Consider the following 20465-nt stretch of genomic DNA (forward strand, 5'->3'; position numbering starts at 1 on the left):
GAGGGGATGGCTTCAAATGGAGGTGAGTCTGTAGGGACAGGGACATTATCCAAGTCTCTGTCACGTTTCAAATCCTTGGGAATTCAAATTTGACACTGCCCCAGGGACAGTTGAGAGGGCTAGTGTCGAGGACGGAGGGAGCACTGGATGTCCCCAAAGACATCACACCTGGAGAGGGCCATTGCACCCTGAGTCTGTGGTTAGGGAGGACGGCTCCTTGGAGGTGGACCAAGATGCCTGGGGGAATATACCATGTAGAGGAAAGGATGGAGTGGATGTACTGATTCTTTCTAGAGGGGGACGGGTCACATCACCGTGTGTTTGTAGGGAGTGGTGGGATCGTGTTGTGCTGGTGGCCCAATGAAGATGGCGGGCAAGCCTGAGCCCTGTGTTATGTCTTCGGGCACCTGGACGGTGCCCTTCCATAGTGTTCAGAGGGATTTGGACTGGACTCTTCTAGATCTTAGGGAGGAGTGAGGAGAAGTCGTCTCAGCCAGAGACGGCTGTTGGGTGTGATGGCTGGGACAGAGCATGCAGTGACAGCCTCTGGGTGGGCGAGCCTGGGGCTACTGTAACTGCCGCAGCCTCTCAGCTCGCTCCCCAGAGGTGGCTTCTCAGTCAGTTCAGGTAGCTGTTGGCTTTAACACGGGTGGGGGCAGTGGGGAAGTTCAGGCAACACGGCCTGGGCTTCCCAGGTTGTTCTGAATTGTTCGTCCTTTTGTGGAAGCGCAGGTCTTCAGACCCACTTCCTCTTGTCTGCTAGCTCACGGCCTGTCCTCTGCACTTTGTGTTTCTGTGGAGATCAACAATTTGCCTCTATTCCATGTCTACTACCTCATGAACAGGGGACAGGTGTGGACTCTTGCTGGTTCTCAGTGGAAAGGTCTGGAAAGACTGCTTTCCTTTTCAATAGAGGCAGGAGAGTAGCACACAAAGAGGAAGATGGTCCTCTTATTATTATTATTCAAGTTAGGATGTGTGTCCTGACTGATGAGGTGCATGTGCTGTATCCCTATTCCCCTTGACTGGAGACTGCATGAAGTCCTAGCGAACAGGGATGAGCTCCAGACAACTTTGCCACACCTGGCCTGTGGCCCAAGAACCTCTGGTTCTTGGTTGGTCACTATATTCAGTTACTGGGAGCTCAAAGGAAAAGGACCAGAGATGGGCTCGTTGTCCCACGACCTACTGTAACATGACCAGCAGCTGTGAAAATCCCCAGACACCCCCCTACCCCCGACCGCCCCACTGCTCACCGCTTGCTGGCTGTGCTCTAATCGTGTGCCGCTCTTGCTGGCTGCGCAATGACAGTATCTCAGGGAACTCCACCACTGCTTCTCAGACCTGCTCCCTGGGAACAGAGCTTCCTGAGTGGCAGCCAGGACCACCGAGCACTGAGGATAGGGTCACCTGACTCTGACCCATGTTTAGCACTTGCTGGGCATCGTGCCAGAACAATCACTTGCACACTGGGTGTGATGCGTATGGGTTATCTTCAGGGTTCATGGGGTGCTGGCTTGGGAGAGATTTCCATCCAGTGGTTTTCTTTCATTGTTTCTTTTTCAAGATGGAGTCTTGCTGGGTCACCCAGGCTAGAATGCAGTTGTGCAATCTGGGTTAACTGCCAGGCTCTCTAGTGAAGGGACCCTCCTATGGAGGAACAGAGCATGCGATGCACAATCAGGGACACTTGCAAGCTGCAGTTTCCCTGTCACATGCCCTCAGCTGTAGGACACCCCTCTGATTCCCCAGTGACTAGGGCAGACCTGGAGACCCCAGCTCATTCACCTCTTTCCTTTGTCTCCACAGCATGCCCAGAGCTGGAAACGGGTGTGACCGAGAACCCTGGCGCCTCCATGCCAGTGTTCACGGCTCTGTCCCCTGCCTGACACTAAGGGTCAGGGAGCGAGCAGCCAGCATCACAGCCCAAAGGAGATCACCGTCAGTTGGGAGGATGGGGACAAGTGGCGCTGGGGACTACAGACACAGTGGGGTGCACTCTCCTCACAGCAGTGGCCAGAAGTCGGTTTTCACCCATCCCAGCCTGGCCAGGATTGGAGAAACCTGCGCTGGGTCAGGGGAGACCTGCGTCCAGGACACCATGAGACCCATCTCTGGCCTGCCTGCCTTTGCTCCTCGTAGTCCCCTCCTTTAAGACAGAAAGACAGCAGCCTCAGGGGAAAGGGGCCCTGTCTTTTGCGCCTAACTTTTGCTTCCTCCCGACCGGGGTCTCCCACGCTTCATCTTCCCGGGTTATCCTTCAGGGACCCACAGTCCCAACCTCAGGACTCATGCAACTGGGCAACATCATGGACGCCTTCTGCCATAAACCCCACCCCTGGTGCCCTCCTGGGCCTCGTGGCCCTGACTTAAGTCAGAAAGCCCTGTTGATGCCATGGGCTCTGCAGGGGCCGGGTGAGGGAGGGAGAGCCCAGAACTCTGGGAGTAGTTCCCTCTGGGACTGGGGGACGGGCCCCACGGAGGGCCTGGACAGCCTGCCTAAGGCATACCTTCCCATCCCTGCCACCGGCTGCTGCCTGGTCCTGGGGGCAGAGGGCCTGGACCCTCTCAGCACGGCCTACACCTTCTTCACCCCAGGTTCCTGGAGTTTGAGGCTGAGGAGGAGATGCAGATTCAGAAGTCGCAGTGGATGAAGGGGCCCCAGTGCCTGCCTGCTCCAGCCCTGCCGAGGCTTGAATCTCAGGGACCACCGGCCCCTGAGGTGGTCAAACAGCCAGGGATGGCTTCCCACATTCCCACAGGAGAGACGGCAAAGCCCAGAGAGGCCGAGGGAGGCCACTGTCCCCACACCCCATGCCTCCCTTCAACAGAGGGATTTGTTCCTTCCAACAAGACAGCTCAGGGGAGCTGGGGGGCTAGGCGGCCCGTGGTCACGAAGTGAGTATTCACCTGGTCAGGTTTCCTAGCTACTCTCTCCCCTCGCCATTCCAAAACTCAACAATCTGCCCAGGAAGCAGGGATGAGCGGGTGGAGTACTCAGCATATATCAGTGACTCCAAGCTTCCTCCAAAAGGATGCTGTCTCACATGTGCCCCTCCTGTGGCGTCTCTTCCAGGGGCGCTGTGGTTCAGGTGGTCCTGACCCAGCTGGGACCCACTTCAGGTCCCTGAGCCCTGCCCTCCCCTGTGTGATGCAGGCAGGAGGAGCAGCCCTCACCATACCCATCCTCCTCCCTCCCTGCCTCAGTGTACCTTCCCAGCAAGGCCGGCCCCAAGGCCCCACTTGCCTGCCTGCCGCCACCCAGGCCCCAGTGGCCAGCAGAGACCAAGGCCCACCTGACACCACCCAGGCTGCAGCAGCCAGCGGAGACCAAGGCCTCAGAGGAGATCCCCCCTGAAGTGGTGCAGGGGTATGTGGACATCATGGAGGAGCTGCTGGGGCCTCCTGCTGGGGCCACAAGGGAGATCGAGGGACAATGGGAAGAGGGCGAAGTGGAGCAGGAAGGGGACGGGATGCTTCTAGACCCAGGTGTCCTGAGCTACGTTGACCATCTGTGTTCCCAGAAAGACTTTGTCACCAAGGTGGGCTAGCCTCAAGTGCTGGGGTCTGCAGAATTCCAGGGGGTAGCACTCGCAGGTCCTTGGAATTAAGCTCTGTTCCTTAGCTCCTCTGCAGTGAAGGGGTGTGTGTGTTGCCATCGATTTGACTGCGTATGTGATTGTGTCTGTGTCTTTGTGTCTGTGATTGGTTACTCTGTGTCTGTGTGGGTGTGAGTGTGGAGTGTGGAAATTACTTGTGTCCATATTCCTGTGTCATATGTGGGTCTCTTTGTGTGTCTGTGTGTGGTTTGTGTGTCTCTGTCTGCATGTGTGTTCGCTACCAGGTCTGTGGTCTGTGTGTGTAGCTGTGGTCGCCATGATATGAGACAGCTCCAGAAGGGTGGGGACGGGGCGCTCACTGCTTTCTGCATCTCCTCCAGGTGTCCTTGGCTCCAGGTTACTCCCTGCCCGGGAAGCTCACACCGCCTTCCTTCTGTGTCAAGGCGGAGGCCGTCATTCACCCCCGATTCCTGGAAGAATTGCTTTCCCCAGATCCACACATGGACTTCTTGGCCCTAAGCCAGGAGCTGGAGCAGGAGGAAGGACTCACCCTTGCCCAGGTAGAGCAGGGAGGGAGGGGAACCCAGGTACCCTGGGGGCAGGAGGGACCCGGCACATAAGCCCCACCTGATTGTCCACCCCACCCTGCGGGGGATGCTCGGCTTCTTGGGGAGTCACTCCGAGGCGGGGAGGTGCAGGTTCAGATGGAGTGGGATGGAGAGGAGGCAGGGAGGGGAGTCAGGATGCAAACTGCAGTGAGGCCCAGCGGGATGCCCAGCGGAGCCACACCCTCTGTCTGACAGGAAGCCCAGCTGCCTCAGGCTTCCCTGCCTGCCGCCCAAGCGCCTTGGTCTTCACCACCCTGGGCCCTGTTCACACTTGAGGCAGAGCCAGTAAGTGCCCCCTTTACTCTCGCAGGTAGCAGAGAAGCGCCTCCTATCCTTGAAGGAGGAACGGTGTCAGAGGGCAGTCCCTAGTCATGGCACCACCCAGCTGGACTCAATCTCTTCTAAGTCTGCAGCGGGCCAAGGAGCAGAGAGAGATGTGCCTGGCCCCCAGCAAGGGGTCAGCATGGAAACCTGCCCACCCCAGATGGCTGCCCGGGACGCTCAGGGACAAGGCCGTGTGTGCACTGGAATGGCCAGGTCGAAAAACCCTGTTGTGCTTTTGGAGGCTGGATTCTCACAGGCTGAGGGCTGCCCGGCCAAACTCTCCTTCCCAGGATCACAGACCCACCCCCAAGAGGGCTTCCCGGGACCCTCAGGGACGAGGCAGGGTGCGTACTGGGATGGTCAGGTCCATAAACCCTGTTGTGGTTTTGGAGAGACTGGATTCCCGCTGGCTGAGGGCTGCCCGGCCAGACTCTCCTCCCCAGGACCACAGACCCACCTGCCCAGGCGTGGGGACCAAGGACACCTGGGGTTTCCCTGGAGCCTCTCCTGTCAAGGAGTCACGCAGGCTGTCTGAGGGGTCAAGTGAGGAGGAGAGGGAAATCCCTGGCATAGTTTCTGCCGTGGGTACCAACTACAGGCTGCGGCCCTGGAAGCTGTCCCAGAGCCCTGTACCTGCCTCGGGCCTTCTCAGCCTAGAAGGGCGGGAACCCCAGGGAGCTCTTCAGTCCCAATCTGCAAAGAGAAGAGACCTCAGCCCAGCACCCGCTCCTGCCACCAAGTCCAAGAAGCGAGCTCTCTTCAGAGGCCCATCCCCTGTTCAGATGCCCCACCTACGGCCTGGGCTCAGAGTCTCTGGGGCGCAGTCCCTGGCTTGGGGGCTGGGTGGGCCCTTACAGTCTAAAAAGAGAAAAGGTGACGCCTTGCTCTCTAAGAGGAAGAAAATGCAGCATTGTAGCCAGTAGAGGGACAGGGCAGGCTCTCTGGTGCCAATCCCCAAGGGTGGGGCTCTCGACTCTCGGACCCTCAGGGCATCAGGTGCCTCAAAGCAAAGACTTGTTCCCCAGTGCTGATCTTGCTGGGCCTTAGCTTGATGGGGGAGGGTGGGGGAAGGAAGGGGCAGGAGGAGGGGGGAGGGAGAGGGTGGCTGAACCAGAAGGGAGGGCCTAGGGGTAGGGGGTGGGGAGCAAATCCTTGGAGGGCTCATGTGTAAATCTGAATAAACACAGTTGTGTTGGAAATGCTCTCCGGGCTGCTGCCTCTGTCCTCAGGGCTGTGCTGCTCAGTGGAGGGGGTCTGTGAGGGAGTACAGAGGGCCTGGGAGATGCCAGGCACTGGGTACCCACGGGGGCCAGCCCCACGCCTTCCTCCAGGTGTAGGCTGCCCCTTCAGATGCTCCAGGAACTGACGGATGCTGAGGAGACCCTGATCCCTCCCATCAACCACTCACAAGGCCCCGACTGCTTTAGTTATCAGCATCCCTGGAAAATCCTGGGATGTTGAGAGCTGGCTGGCTATTGTTCCGCCCCGTGGGAGCTGAGGAGAAGACAGCTGCCCGCAACATGGACACGGGGAGAGGCGGTCACTCTTGCTTAACCCTCATCAGTCCCTGGGCCGAGGGGAGATGTCGAGGCATCCATCCACACAGGTGTGTTTGGGATACGACGGTGGGTGGGGAGCAGGGGAAGTCCTTCTGCTGGTTTCTGGTCAGGAAAGAATCTTGTCCAACTGGCGGAAGCAGATGCTCCTTGCTGTGGCCACAGGGACTGGCCTCGGGGCACACGGGGTCCTGCATGGAGCCCCCCACAGCTATGATTCCCTTCCCATATGATGATGGAACTCTTGTGTGGAATTGATGCAGACACAGATATGAACCCAAGAGGTGGATGTTGCAGTGAGCCGGGATAGCACCATTGTACTCAAGCCTGGGCAACAACAGCAAAACTCCACCTCAAAAATAAAAATAAAAATAAATTAGCTGGGCTAATCCCAGCTGCTTGAGAGGCCGAGGCACGATAATCACTTGAACCTGGGAGGCAGAGGTTGCAGTGAGCCAAGATGGCGCCACTGCACTCCAGCCTGGGCGGCAAGAGCAAAACTCCTACCAAAAGAGAGAGATGTGCCTGGCCATCTCTCACCCAGCTGGGCATGCTGGCAGGCGACTATGGCTGTTTCAGGAAACATCCATTTAAACTGTTTCCTGGATTGCAGGCATAAAAACATGACTGAAGACATATACCGGCCCTACTGCCTGGACAATTCATAACCATTCTAAAAAAAAAAAAAAAAAAGTATAATTATCCAGGCATAGTGGCATGCTCCTGTAGTCCCAGCTACTTGGGAGGCTGAGGCAGGAGAATTGCTTGAACCCGGGAGACGCCCACCGTCCCACCCAGCTAATTTTTCTCTATTATTTGTAAACATGGGGTTTCACTACGTTGGCCGGGCTGGTCTCAAACTCCCGATCTCGGGCAATCCACCCGCTTCAGCCTCCCAAAGTGCTGGGATTACAGGCGTGAGCCACCATGCTCCATCCATCTCTTTCAATAAGCTTCTGCACAGCAAAGGAAACAAACGACAGAGCAAAGAGACAACCGGCTGAATGGGAAACGACGAGTGCAAACTGTTCATGACAATGGGCTAAAATCCAGAATATGTAACGAGCTCAAATAACCAACGATGAAAAACAACAAATAATCCCACTAAAAAATGGGCAAAGGACATCAAAAAACATACAAATGGCCAACTGATATATGAAAAATGATGACATCAGTAATCACCAGGTAAGTGCCGATCAAAACTACAACGAGATACCTACCACCTTACCACAGCTAGGATAACTATTCTTAAAAATACAAACAGCAGATGCTGACATGATGCGGAGGAAAGGGAACTCTTACACACTGAGGCGGGACTGGAAATTAGTAACGTCGTTATGAAAACCAGTATGGAGATTTCTCAAAATACTAAAAACAAAACCACTACTTGATCCAGCCATCCCACTACTGGCTATTTAACCAACATAAAAGAAATCGGTATATCAAATCAGTATACACTCACATGTTTATCACAGCACTATTGACAACAGCAAAGATATGGAATCAACCCAAGTATCCACCAATGAGCGGACAAGGAAAGCGTGGCATATATACACGATGGAATGCTATTCAGCCAGAAAAAAACCATGAAATCACGTTGTTTGCAGCAACATGGATGAAGCTGCAGGTCATTATGTTAAGTGAAATAAGCCAGGCCAGCCATAGGAAGAAAAACATCACACATTCTCACAAACATGTGGGAGCTAAAAACAACAACGACAACAAAAAAAAAGTTGACCTCATGGAAACAAAGAATACAATGACAGGTATCAGAGGCTGGGAAGGGATGGGGGTGAGGAAGAGAGGTTGGCTAACGGGTACAAACATACAGTTAGAAACAGTAAGTTCTAACGTTCTATAGCAGAGTACGGTCACCATAGTTAGGTCAGGCTTGGAGTGCAATGGTGCGACGTATTTGCAATATGTTAGCAAATACGTATTGTATATTTCAAAGTAGCTAAAAGAGAAGGCTAGAAATGTTACCAGCACACAGAGATGATAAATCTCGGCCAGGCACGGTAGCTCTCGCCTGTAATCCCAGCACTTTGGGAAACTGAGGCAGGTGGATCACGAGGTCAGGAGTTCGAGATCAGCCTGGCCAAGATGGTGAAACCCTGTCTCCACTAAAAATACAAAAAATTAGCTGGGCATGCTGGCAGGCGACTATGGCTGTTTCAGGAAACATCCATTTAAACTGTTTCCTGGATTGCAGGCATAAAAACATGACTGAAGACATATACCGGCCCTACTGCCTGGACAATTCATAACCATTCTAACAGTTACCATCTCACTACTCAGAAGATTATAAAGAAGTTGTATTTTTCATGAGACTCAACAACCTACTACCCGTAACTCTGACATACACATATTGTACAACCTTAACATATAATTATCAAATCTGATAACCAACATTCTGTAAATTACCAGCTATTACAATATTTTGGTGTTTGCCTGTTAACCAAGCTGAGGGGGGAAGGGGGAGGTTGGAAGAAGCCTCATTTCACCTGCCCTTTCCCAAATTGCACTTCGAGAGTGTTCCAAAACTCAGTGTGTCCAGGTCTAAATCTCCAAGTGGGTCTAATTTTCACTGCTTAACAAAAGCGATGGAGAAAGCAATTACTGTAACCTCCGTCAATCTTTTCAGATTGCACAGAATCCCCTCCTGAAAATTCCAATAGAAAAAAAGACAGGTATTCCCGTTTTAGTATGTACGTCGTCTTTCACACAAGTCATCGGAGAGTGAAAGCCTTTAAAACATTGAAATGTTCTCGGTATTGCTTTCCGATGAACGTGATAAAATAGACAAATAATCCATATTTACCAAGATTAAAAACACTTCCACCACGTATGGAAAATCTCTCCAAAAACACAAAATCTAATTCAAAAATTATAAATAAAAAGAGAGGGATCGATCCAAGATGGCCGGTTAGGAGGAACTCGGGATTGCAGCTCCGAGAGAAAGTGCAGAGGGTGAGTGGACGCCGCATTTCCAGATGGATTTTTACTGCCCACAGACCAGGAGATTAACAGGCGGAGGAGCCCCACAGATCGCCAGCACCGCTGGTTTGACCGGCGCGGCCGCTCGGCCTGCGCCCTAGGGCAGCGGCTCTGTGTGCAGAGTGAGCGAGACTGAGTCCCCTCTAAGCCAGCAAGGGGAGCTGAAACGGGGAGTCAAGCCAGGAGATTCCCGGGCAAAAACACGCCACGAATCTCAGAGTCACTGCTTCAGTCGACGCAGCGGCTCACAGGGCAGCGGATTTTTACTGCCCACAGACCAGGAGATTCACAGGTGGAGGAGCCCCACGGATCGCCAGCGCTGCTGGTTTGACCGGCGCGGTCGCTCGGCCTGTGCCCTAGGGCAGCGGCTCTGTGTGCAGAGTGAGCGAGACTGAGTCCCCTCTAAGCCAGCAAGGGAAGATGAAACGGAGAGTCAAGCCAGGAGATTCTCAGGCAAAAACGCGCCATAGGAAACACAACTGAACCCGGGATGGTCCAGCTCTGTGGAGGAGGGGCGTCCTCCATTACGGAAACACCCTGCAGTTCCCAGTGCAGTTTGCAGTAACCAAGGCAGCCCGCCACTACACAGACTCCGTCACTACAGGGGCGGGCCAACATAGCGGAAGCAGTTCTAACTACACCCATATAAACAGGACTGCAGGGAAGTTCACAGGGAAGCTGGGCGGAGCCCACAGCAGCTCAGCGAAGCCTCTGCAGGCTGAGTGTGACTAGGCTGCCACTTTGTGGGCAGGAAAAACGGCAGCAAGACAGCGGAAAATCATACAGCCCTAACTCCCTGGGACAGAACACCTGGGGGGAAGAAAAGGGGGTTTATGAGTTCTGCTGCGGCAGACTTAAAATTACCAAAATCAGAAAGACAGCAACTACAAAGTCGATAGGTGGATAAATCCACAAAGATGGGAAGAAACCAGGGCAAAAAGGATGAAAACACCAGAAACCACAACACCTCTCCTCCTACAAGGGAGCACAACTCCTCACCAGCAAGGGAACAAGACTGGTTGGAGAATGAGTGTGATGAAATGACAGAATCAGCTTTCAGAAAGTGGATAATAAGAAACTTCCGCGAGCTAAAAGAACATGTTCTAACCCAACGCAAAGAAACTGAGAACCTTGAAAAAGACTTGACGAAATGGTAACGAGAATGGACAACTTAGAGAGGTATATGAGTGAATTGATGGATCTGAAAAACACAACATGAGAACTTTGCGAAGCATGCACAGGTTTCAACAGCGGAACTGATCAAGAAGAAGAAAGGATATCAGAGGTCGAAGATCAACTCGATGAAATAAAACGAGAAGGCAAGATTAGAGAAAACAGGGTAAAAAGGAATGAACAAAGTCAACAAGAAATATGGGACTATGTGAAAAGACCTAATCTACGTTTGATAGGTGTACCTGAACGTGACGAAGAGAATGCATCCAACTGGAAAATACTCTTCAGGATATTATCCAGGAAAACTTCCCCAACCTAGCAAGGCAGGCCAATATTCAAGTCCAGGAAATACAGAGAACACCACAAAGATATTCCTCTAGAAGAGCAACCCCAAGGCACATAATCAGCAGATTCACCAGGGTTGAAATGAAGGAGAAAATACTAAGGGCAGCCAGAGAGAAAGGTCGGGTTACCCACAAAGGGAAGCCCATCAGACTCACAGCAGATCTCTCAGCAGAAACCCTACAGGCCAGAAGAGAGTGGGGGCCGATATTCAACATCCTTAAAGAAAAGAACTTTCAACCCAGAATTTCATATCCAGCCAAACTAAGCTTCCTAAGTGAAGGAAAAATAAAATCCTTTGTGAACAAGCAAGTACTCAGAGATTTCATCACCACCAGACCAGCTTTACAAGAGCTCCTGAAGGAGGAACTACACACAGAAAAGAACTACCAGTACCAGCCACTCTGAAAACACACGAAATGGTAAAGAGCATCAACACAATGAAGAATCTGCATCAACCAATGGGCAAAACAGCCAGCTAGCATCAAAATGACAGGATCAAATTCACACCTAACAATATTAACCCTAAATGTAAACGGACTAAATGCCCCAATCAAAAGACACAGACTGGCAAATTGGATAAAAAGCCAAAACCCATCAGTGTGCTGTATCCAGGAAACCCACCTCACATGCAAGGATACACAAAGGCTCAAAATAAAGGGATGGAGGAAGATTTACCAAGCAAATGGAGAGCAAAAAAAAGCAAGAGTTGCAATTCTCATCTCTGATCAAATAGACTTGAAAGCAACAAAGATCAAAAGAGACAAAGAAGGACATTACATAATGGTAAAAGGATCAATGCAACAAGAAGAGCTAACGATCCCAAATATATATGCACCTAATACAGGAGCACCCAGATACATAAGGCAAGTTCTTAAAGACTTACAAAGAGATCTAGACTCCCACACAATAATAGTGGGAGACTTCAACACACCATTGTCAATATTAGACAGATCGACGAGACTGAAAATTAACAAGGACATCCAGGACTTGAACTCAGACCTGGAACAAGCAAACCTAATAGACATTTACACAACTCTCCACCCCAAATCCACAGAATATACATTCTTCTCAGCACCACATCACACCTACTCAAAAACTGACCACATAATTGGAAGTAAATCACTCCTCAGCAAATGCAAAAGAACGGAAACCATAACAAACAGTCTCTCGGACCACAGTGCAATCAAGTTAGAACTCAGAATTCAGAAACCAACCCAGAACCGCACAGCCTCATGGAAAATCAACAACTTTCTTCTGAATGTTGACTGGATAAACAACGAAATGAAGGCAGAAATAAAGATGTTCTTCGAAACCAACGAGAACGAAGACACCACATACCAGAATCTCTGGGACACATTTAAAGCAGTCTCTAGAGGAAAATATATAGCAATAAGTGCCCACATGAGAAGAAAGGAGAGATCTAAAATTGACACCCTTTCGTCAAAATTGAAAGAGCTAGAGGAGCAAGATCAAAAAAACTCAAAACCTAGCAGAAGACAAGAAATAACTAAGATCAAAGCAGAATTGAAGGAGATAGAGACACGAAAATCCCTACAAAAAAATCAATAAATCCAGGAGCTGGTTTTTTGAAAAGATCAACAAAATAGACAGACCACTAGCCAGACTAATAAAAAAGAAAAGACAGAATAACCAAATAGATGCAATCAAAAATGATAAAGGGGATATCACCAATGATGCCACAGAAATTCAAACCATCATCAGAGATTATTACAAACAACTCTATGCACATAAACTAGAAAACCTGGAAGAAATGGATAAATTCCTGGACACTTGCCTCCTCCCAAGCCTAAACCAGGAAGAAGTCGAAACCCTGAATAGACCAATAACAAGGTCGTCTGAAGCCGAGGCAGCAATTAAGAGCCTACCACCCAAAAAAAGCCCAGGTCCAGATGGGTTCACAGCCGAATTCTACCAGACATACAAAGAGGAACTGGTACCATTCCTACTGAAACGATTCCAAATAATCCAAAAAGAGGGAATCCTTCCCAAATCATTTTATGAGACCAACATCATCCTGATACCAAAACCCGGCAGAGACTCAACAAGAAAGGAAAACTACAGGCCAATATCCATGAAGAACATAGATGCAAAAATCTTCAATAAAATACTGGCAAGCCGATTGCAACAGCACATCAAAAAGCTTATCCACCATGATCAAGTAGGATTCATCCCGGGCATGCAAGGCTGGTTTAATATACGCAAGTCTATAAATGTAATTCACCACATAAACAGAACCAAAGACAAAAACCACATGATTATCTCAATTGAGGCAGAGAAGTCCTTCGAGAAAATTCAGCAGCCCTTTATGCTAAAAACTCTCAATTAACTAGGTATCGACGGAACATATCTCAAAATAATAAAAGCTATTTACGACAAACCAACAGCCAATATCATACCGAATGGGCAAAAACTGGGAGCATTCCCCTTGAAATCTGGCACTAGACAAGGATGCCCTCTCTCACCACTCCTATTCAATATAGTACAGGAAGTTCTAGCCAGAGCAATCAGGCAAGAAAAAGAAATAAAGGGTATTCAGTTAGGAAAGGAGGAAGTCAAATTGTCTCTATTTGCAGACGACATGATTGTATATCTAGAAGACCCCATCATCTCAGCCCAAAATCTCCTGAAACTGATAAGCAACTTCAGCAAAGTCTCAGGATACAAAATCAATGTGCAAAAATCACAGGCATTCCTATACACCAATAACAGACTTAAAGAGAGCCAAATCAAGAACGAACTGCCATTCACAATTGCTACAAAGAGAATAAAATACCTAGGAATACAACTAACAAGGAATGTAAAGGACCTCTTCAAGGAGAACTACAAACCACTGCTCAACGAAATAAGAGAGGACACGAACAGATGGAGAAACATTCCATGTTCATGCTTAGGAAGAATCACTATCGTGAAAATGGCCATACTGCCCAAAGTAATTTACAGATTCAACGCTATCCCCATCAAGCTACCAATGACCTTCTTCACAGAACTGGAAAAAAACACCTTAAACTTCATATGGAACCAAAAGAGAGCCCGCGTAGCCAAGTCAATTCTAAGCAAAAAGAACAAAGCGGGAGGCATCACACTACCGGACATCAAACTCTGCTACAAGGCTACAGGAATCGAAACAGCATGGTACTGGTACCAAGACAGAGATATAGACCAATGGAACAAAACAGAGGCGTCAGAGGCAACACAACATATCTACAACCATCCGATCTTTGACAAACCTGATAAAAACAAGCAATGGGGAAAGGATTCCCTGTTCAAGAAGTGGTGTTGGGAAAACTGGCTAGCCATATGCAGAAAGCAGAAACTCGACCCCTTCCTGACACCTTACACTAAAATTGACTCCAGATGGATTAAAGACTTAAACATAAGACCTAACACCATAAAAACCCTAGAAGGAAACCTAGGCAAAACCATTCAGAACATGGGCGTAGGCAAGGACTTTATGACCAAAACACCAAAAGCATTGGCAACAGAAGCCAAAATAGACAAACGGGACCTAATCAAACTCCACAGCTTCTGCACGGCGAAAGAAACAGTCAATAGAGTGAATCGGCAACCAACAGAATGGGAAAAAATTTTTGGAGCCTACCCGTCTGACAAAGGGCTGATATCCAGAATTTACAATGAGCTAAAACAGATTTACAAGAAAAAAACAAACAAGCCCATTCAAAAATGGGCCAAGGATATGAACAGATAATTCACAAAAGAAGACATACATGAGGCCAACAAGCATATGAAAAAATGCTCATCATCACTGGTCATTAGAGAAATGCAAATCAAAACTACATTGAGATACCATCTCACGCCAGTTACAATGGCGATCATTAAAAAATCTGGAGACAACAGATGCTGGAGAGGATGTGGAGAAATAGGAACACTTTTACACCGTTGGTGGGAGTGTAAATTAGTTCAACCGTTGTGGAAGACAGTGTGGCGATTCCTCAAGGACCTAGAAATAGAAATTCCATTTGACCCAGCAATCCCATTACTGGGCATATATCCAAAGGATTATAAATCGTTCTACTATAAGGACACATGCACACGAATGTTCACTGCAGCACAGTTTACAATAGCAAAGACCTGGAACCAACCCAAATGCCCATCGATGATAGAATGGACAGGAAAAATGTGGCACATATGCACCATGGAATATTATGCAGCCATCAAAAATGATGAGTTCGCGTCCTTTGTAGGGACATGGATGAACCTGGAAACCATCATTCTCAGCAAACTGACACAAGAACACAAAATCAAACATCGCATGTTCTCACTCATAGACGGGTGTTGAACAATGGGAACACATGGACACAGGGAGGGGAGCACTATACACTCGGGTCTGTTACGGGGGAGCGGGGGGGGGGGACAGCGGAGGGGTGGGGAGTTGGGGAGGGATAGCATGGGGAGAAATGCCAGATATAGGTGAAGAGGAGGAAGGCAGCAAATCACACTGCCACGTATGCACCTATGCAACAACCTTGCATGTTTTTCACATGTACCCCAAAACCTAAAATGCAACAACAACAAAAAAAGAGAAATGTAAAAACAATTGCATACACAAACTTTGAAATGCCTATGGGGTGACATTACTGAAGCCATTACTCAAAAGAAACCTCTGTAAAATCGAGAACGCACAATCAAAGCAATAAGATGCTGGAGAAAGCCAAACCAGAGGGGCCGCGCAGTCCCGCATTGCAAATGTCAACACATTCATTCCTAGACGAATACATCCAAGGTCACTCACTAAGAAGAAGAAAAGTGCGTGGCTCTCTAGAGCATGCAAGTTTCGCCCCGCGCATCAGGAAGGGGCTGCGCCAGCGCGAGGACTGGCCGGTGGGCGTTCCGGCAACCTACAGCTTGCAAGGACCACGGCCACCCCCCGGGCCTAGGAAGGGTGGCCCGAGGGCAGGCCCGAGTCCTCGGGGTGACCCTACCCGCCCCTCCCCCCGCCCCGGGATTCTGCAACGCTCCCCGTCCCCGCGCCCGACTGCACAGCGCCGCCGCCCCCAGCCCGCGGGCCTCCCAGCTCTGCTTCAAACAAAGCGAGCGCTAAGAGGCTGAAAGCGGCCAGGGAAGTGGGGACAGGAGGGTGGCGGCTATGTTGGCGGGGGGCGGCGGAGATAGGGGGATGGAGGAGTACGGGCCTACGATAAAGGAGCGCGCGCCCGCCCCGAGGCCCAGGCACGCCCCGCCCGGGTCCCCGCCGCGGCCCGGGCGGCAGTGGGCGCGGTGCGGGCGCCGCCGGAAAAACAATGCTCCGACGGGCCCCGCGCAAGCCGCGCTCACCTGCGCCCCCGGCCAGGCCGCCGCACCCCTGGCTCGCTCGCAACCTGCACCGCCTCACGGGGCTGCACGACCCACGCTCGCCCCGCGCGGACCTTACCTGCTGGCCGCTGAGGCCGCCGTCCACAGGCCCGCGGTTGCCGCTGTCGCACATTCGCGCTTCCGCCGGCCCCAGCCCGAGCCAAAAGGCGCCTCCTAGACCCCGCTCCGTCGCCGCGGACGCCGCCGGCTCCTTAGCCGGCGGCGAACCCGCGCACTGCGCCACACCGACTACAACTGCAGCCCCGGCGCCCGCTACGCCGGCGCCGTGGAGCGGGGCGGGGCGGTGGAGCGAGGCGCAGGCGCAGTGGAGCGGGGCGGGGCGGTGGAGCGAGGCGCAGGCGCGGTGGAGTGGGGCGGGGCGGTGGAGTGAGGCGCAGGCGCGGTGGAGCGGGGCGGGACGGTGGAGCGGGGAGCAGGCGCAGTGGAGCGGGGCGGGGCGGTGGAGCGAGGCGCAGGCGCGGTGGAGTGGGGCGGGGCGATGGACGGGGCGTCTAAGGCGGGGCCCGAGCCCCCGACTTCCAGGTGCGCGCCGGCAGGCGGCCGGAGCCCTGGAGACTGAGCGGGCGGAGCTTCTCCCGGAGGGCAGGCAGCCAGAGAACGGCTTCGTTTTCGTTTTCAAACAGTAGGACTTTTTTTTTTTTTTTTTTTTTTTTGGTATTAAGACGTGTTTTCACCATGTTGGTCAGGCTGGTCTTGAACTCCCGACCTCAGGTGATCCACTCGCCTTGGCCTCCAAAGTGCTTGGATTACAGGCGTGAGCCACCGCGCCCGGCCAAGACTTTCAAGGAAGGACATGCCCCCTTTGTCCTGGGACGTAAGCCGCAAGTCGTCCTGAGTGGTGCACACCGCGAATACTGAGAAAGCTGGATCACAGGGCTGGGCTGCGAGCCTTCCACTGTGAGGAGGGCTCAGAGGCTGGCCCAAGCCCCACTGTGCGAGGGGCGCACCCAGAGACGGCCCTGCACAGCCAGGTCCCGAAGGTCACCCCCCAGGACGAGGCCGATAGCGATGTGGGTGAGGACCCTGAGCCTGAGACCACACCCCAGAAGGCTGATGAGGACACCGGCCCGGACCAGGTAGGCCTCCCCTTCTCTGTCCCAGCTGTGGGCCACAGGCCTTTCCTCGGGAGGGGTTTGGGGTTTTCAGTGGGCATCACCCCACACCTTGTTTCCGGGAATGTGGCACACTGGCTGGCTCCCTCCCCACCCACCATTGTGTCTCCCCTACACCCCCAACTGTCCCCTGTGTGTGATGCTCCTCTCCCTGAGTCCACGTGTTCTCGTTGTTCAACACCCACCTATGAGTGAGAACATACGGTGCTTGGCTTGGCTTTCTGTTCTTGGGTCAGTTGGCTGAGAATGATGGTTTCCAGATTCATCCAAGTCCCTACAAAGGACACGAACTCATCATTTTTTATGGCTGCTTAGTATTCCATAGTGTACATGTACCACATTTTCTTTGTCCAGTCTATCATTGGTGGGCATTTGGGTTGGTTCCAGGTCTTTGCTATTGTACACAGGGCTGCAATGAACATACGTGTGCATGTGTCTTTATAGTAGAACGATTTGTAGTTCTTTAGGGTATATTTGCAATAGTGGGATTGTTGGGTCAGATGGAATTTCTATTTCTATATCCTTAAGAAATCGCCACACTGTCTTCCACAATGGTTGAACTAATTTACACTCCCACCAACAGTGTAAAAGTGTTCCTATTTCTCCACATCCTCTCCAGCATCTGTCTCCAGAGTTTTTAATGATCGCCATTGTAACTGGCGTGAGATGGTATCTCAATGTAGTTTTGATTTGCATTTCTCTAATGACCAGTGATGATGAGCATTTTTTCATATGTTTGTTGGCCTCATGTGTGTCTTCTTTTGTAAAGTATCTGTTCATATCCTTCGCCCACTTTTGAATGGCTTGTTTGTTTTTTTCTTGTAAATCTGTTTTAGTTTTTTGTAAATTCCGGCTATCAGCCCTTCGTCAGATGGGTAAGCTGCAAAAATTTTTTCCCATTCCGTTGGTTGCCGATTCACTCTAATGACTGTTTCTTTTGCCGTGAAGAAGCTGTGGAGTTTGACTAGGTCCATTTGTCTATTTTGGCTTTTGTTGCCAATGCTTTTGGTGTTTTGGTCATGAAGTCCTTGCCTACGCCTATGTCCTGAATGGTTTTGCCTAGATTTTCTTCTAGGGTTTTTATGGTGTTTGGTCTTATGTTTAAGTCTTTAATCCATCTGGAGTTAATTTTAGTGTAAGGTGTCAGGAAGGGATCCAGTTTCTGCTTTCTGCATATGGCTAGCCAGTTTTCCCAACACCACTTATTAAACGGGGAATCCTTTCCCCATTGCTTGTTTTTGTCAGGTTTGTCAAAGATCGGATGGTTGTAGATATGTTGTGTTGCCTCTGACGCCTCTGTTCTGTTCCATTGGTCTATATCTCTGTCTTGGTACCAGTACCATGCTGTTTTGATTACTGTATCCTTGTAGTACAATTTCATGTCCGGTAGTGTGATGCCTCCCGCTTTGTTCTTTTTGCTTAGAATTGACTTGGCTATGCGGGCTCTCTTTTGATTCCATATGACGTTTAAGGTGTTTTTTTCCAGTTCTGTGAAGAAGGTCTTTGGTAGCTTGATGGGGATAGCGTTGAATCTGTAAATTACTTTGGGCAGTATGGCCATTTTCACGATATTGATTCTTCCTAAGCATGAACATGGAATGTTTCTCCATCTGTTTTTGTCCTCTCTTTTTTTTTTTTTTTGAGACGGAGTTTTGCTCTTGTTACCCAGGCTGGAGTGCAATGGCGCGATCTTGGCTCACCGCAACCTCCGCCTCCTGGGTTCAGGCAATTCTCCTGCCTCAGCCTCCTGGGTAGCTGGGATTACAGGCATGCGCCACCATGCCCAGCTAATTTTTTTGTATTAGTAGAGACGGGGTTTCACCATGTTGACCAGGATGGTCTTGATCTCTCGACCTCGTGATCCACCCGCCTCGGCCTCCCAAAGTGCTGGGATTACAGGCTTGAGCCACCGCGCCCGGCCTGTTTGTGTCCTCTCTTATTTCGTTGAGCAGTGGTTTGTAGTTCTCCTTGAAGAGGTCCTTTGCGTTCGTTGTTAGTTGTATTCCTAGGTATTTTATTCTCTTTGTAGTAATTGTGAATGGCAGTTCTTTCTTGATTTGGCTCTCTTTAAGTCTGTTATTGGTGTGTAGGAATGCTTGTGATTTTTGCACATTGATTTTGTATCCTGAGACTTTGCTGATGTTGCTTGTCAGTTTCAGGAGATTTTGGGCTGAGATGAGGGGGTCTTCTAGATATACAATCTCGTCATCTGCAAATAGAGACAATTTGACTTCCTCCTTTCCTATTTGAATACCCTTTATTTCTTTTTCTTGCCTGATTGCTCTGGCTAGAACTTCCTGTACTATATTGAATAGGAGTGGTGAGAGAGGGCATCCTTGTCTAGTGCCAGATATCAAAGGGCATGCTTCCACTTTTTGCTCATTCAGAATGATATTGGCTGTTGGTTTGTCCTAAACACCTTTTATTATTATGAGATTCTGATCGTCAGTACCTAGTTTATTAAGGGTTTTTAGCATAAAGGGCTGCTGAATTTTGTCGAAGGCCTTCTCTGCATCAATTGAGATAATCACGTGGCTTTTGTCTTTGGTTCTGTTTATGTGGTGAATTGCATTTACAGACTTGCGTATGTTGAACGAGCCTTGCATCCCTGGAATGAATCCTACTTGATTATGGTGGATTAACTTTTTGATGTGCTGTTGTAATCGGCTTGCCAGTATTTTATTGAAGATTTTTGAATCTATGTTCATCATGGATATTGGCCTGTAGTTTTCTTTCCTCGTTGAGTCTCTACCGGGTTTTGGTATCAGGATGATGTTGGTCTCATAAAATGATTTGAGAAGGAGCCTTGAACACGGGGCTTGTCCTCCCTCTGTATGCTGGTGTGACGTGGACCACTGGACATGGGGCCTGTCTTCCCTCTGTGTCCTGGTGGGATGTGGACATGTGGACATGGGGGCCAGCCTTCCTCCCTCTATGTCCTGGTGTGATGTGGACCCCTGAACACCTGCCCTGTCCTCCATCTGTCTCCTGGTGTGATGTGGACCCCTGGACACAGGGCCTGCCCTCCCCCTGTGTCCTGGTGTGATGTGGACCCCTGGACATGCGGCCTGTCCTCCCTCTGTGTCCTGGTGTGATGTGGATATGTGGACACAGGGCCCAGCCTTCCTCTCTCTATGTCCTGGTGTGATGCGGACACCTGGACATGGGGCCTGTCCTCCCTCTGTGTTATGGTGTGATGTGAACTCCTGGACACGGAGCCTGTCCTCCCTCTAAGTCCTGGTGTGACATGGACACCTGGACATCGGGCCTGTCCTTCCTCTGTGTCCTGGTGTGATGTGGACACCGGAACATAGGGCCTGTCCTCCCTCCATGTCCTGGTGTGACATGGACCCCTGGACACATGGCCTGTCCTCCCTCTCTGTCCTTTTGTGATATGGACATGTGGATACATGGCCCAGCCTTCCTCCCTCTGTGTCC

Source organism: Aotus nancymaae, unplaced genomic scaffold, assembly GCF_030222135.1.
Source record: "Aotus nancymaae isolate 86718 unplaced genomic scaffold, 86718_ANA_hifiasm-v0.15.2.pri h1tg000286l, whole genome shotgun sequence".
Lineage (NCBI taxonomy): Eukaryota > Metazoa > Chordata > Mammalia > Primates > Aotidae > Aotus > Aotus nancymaae.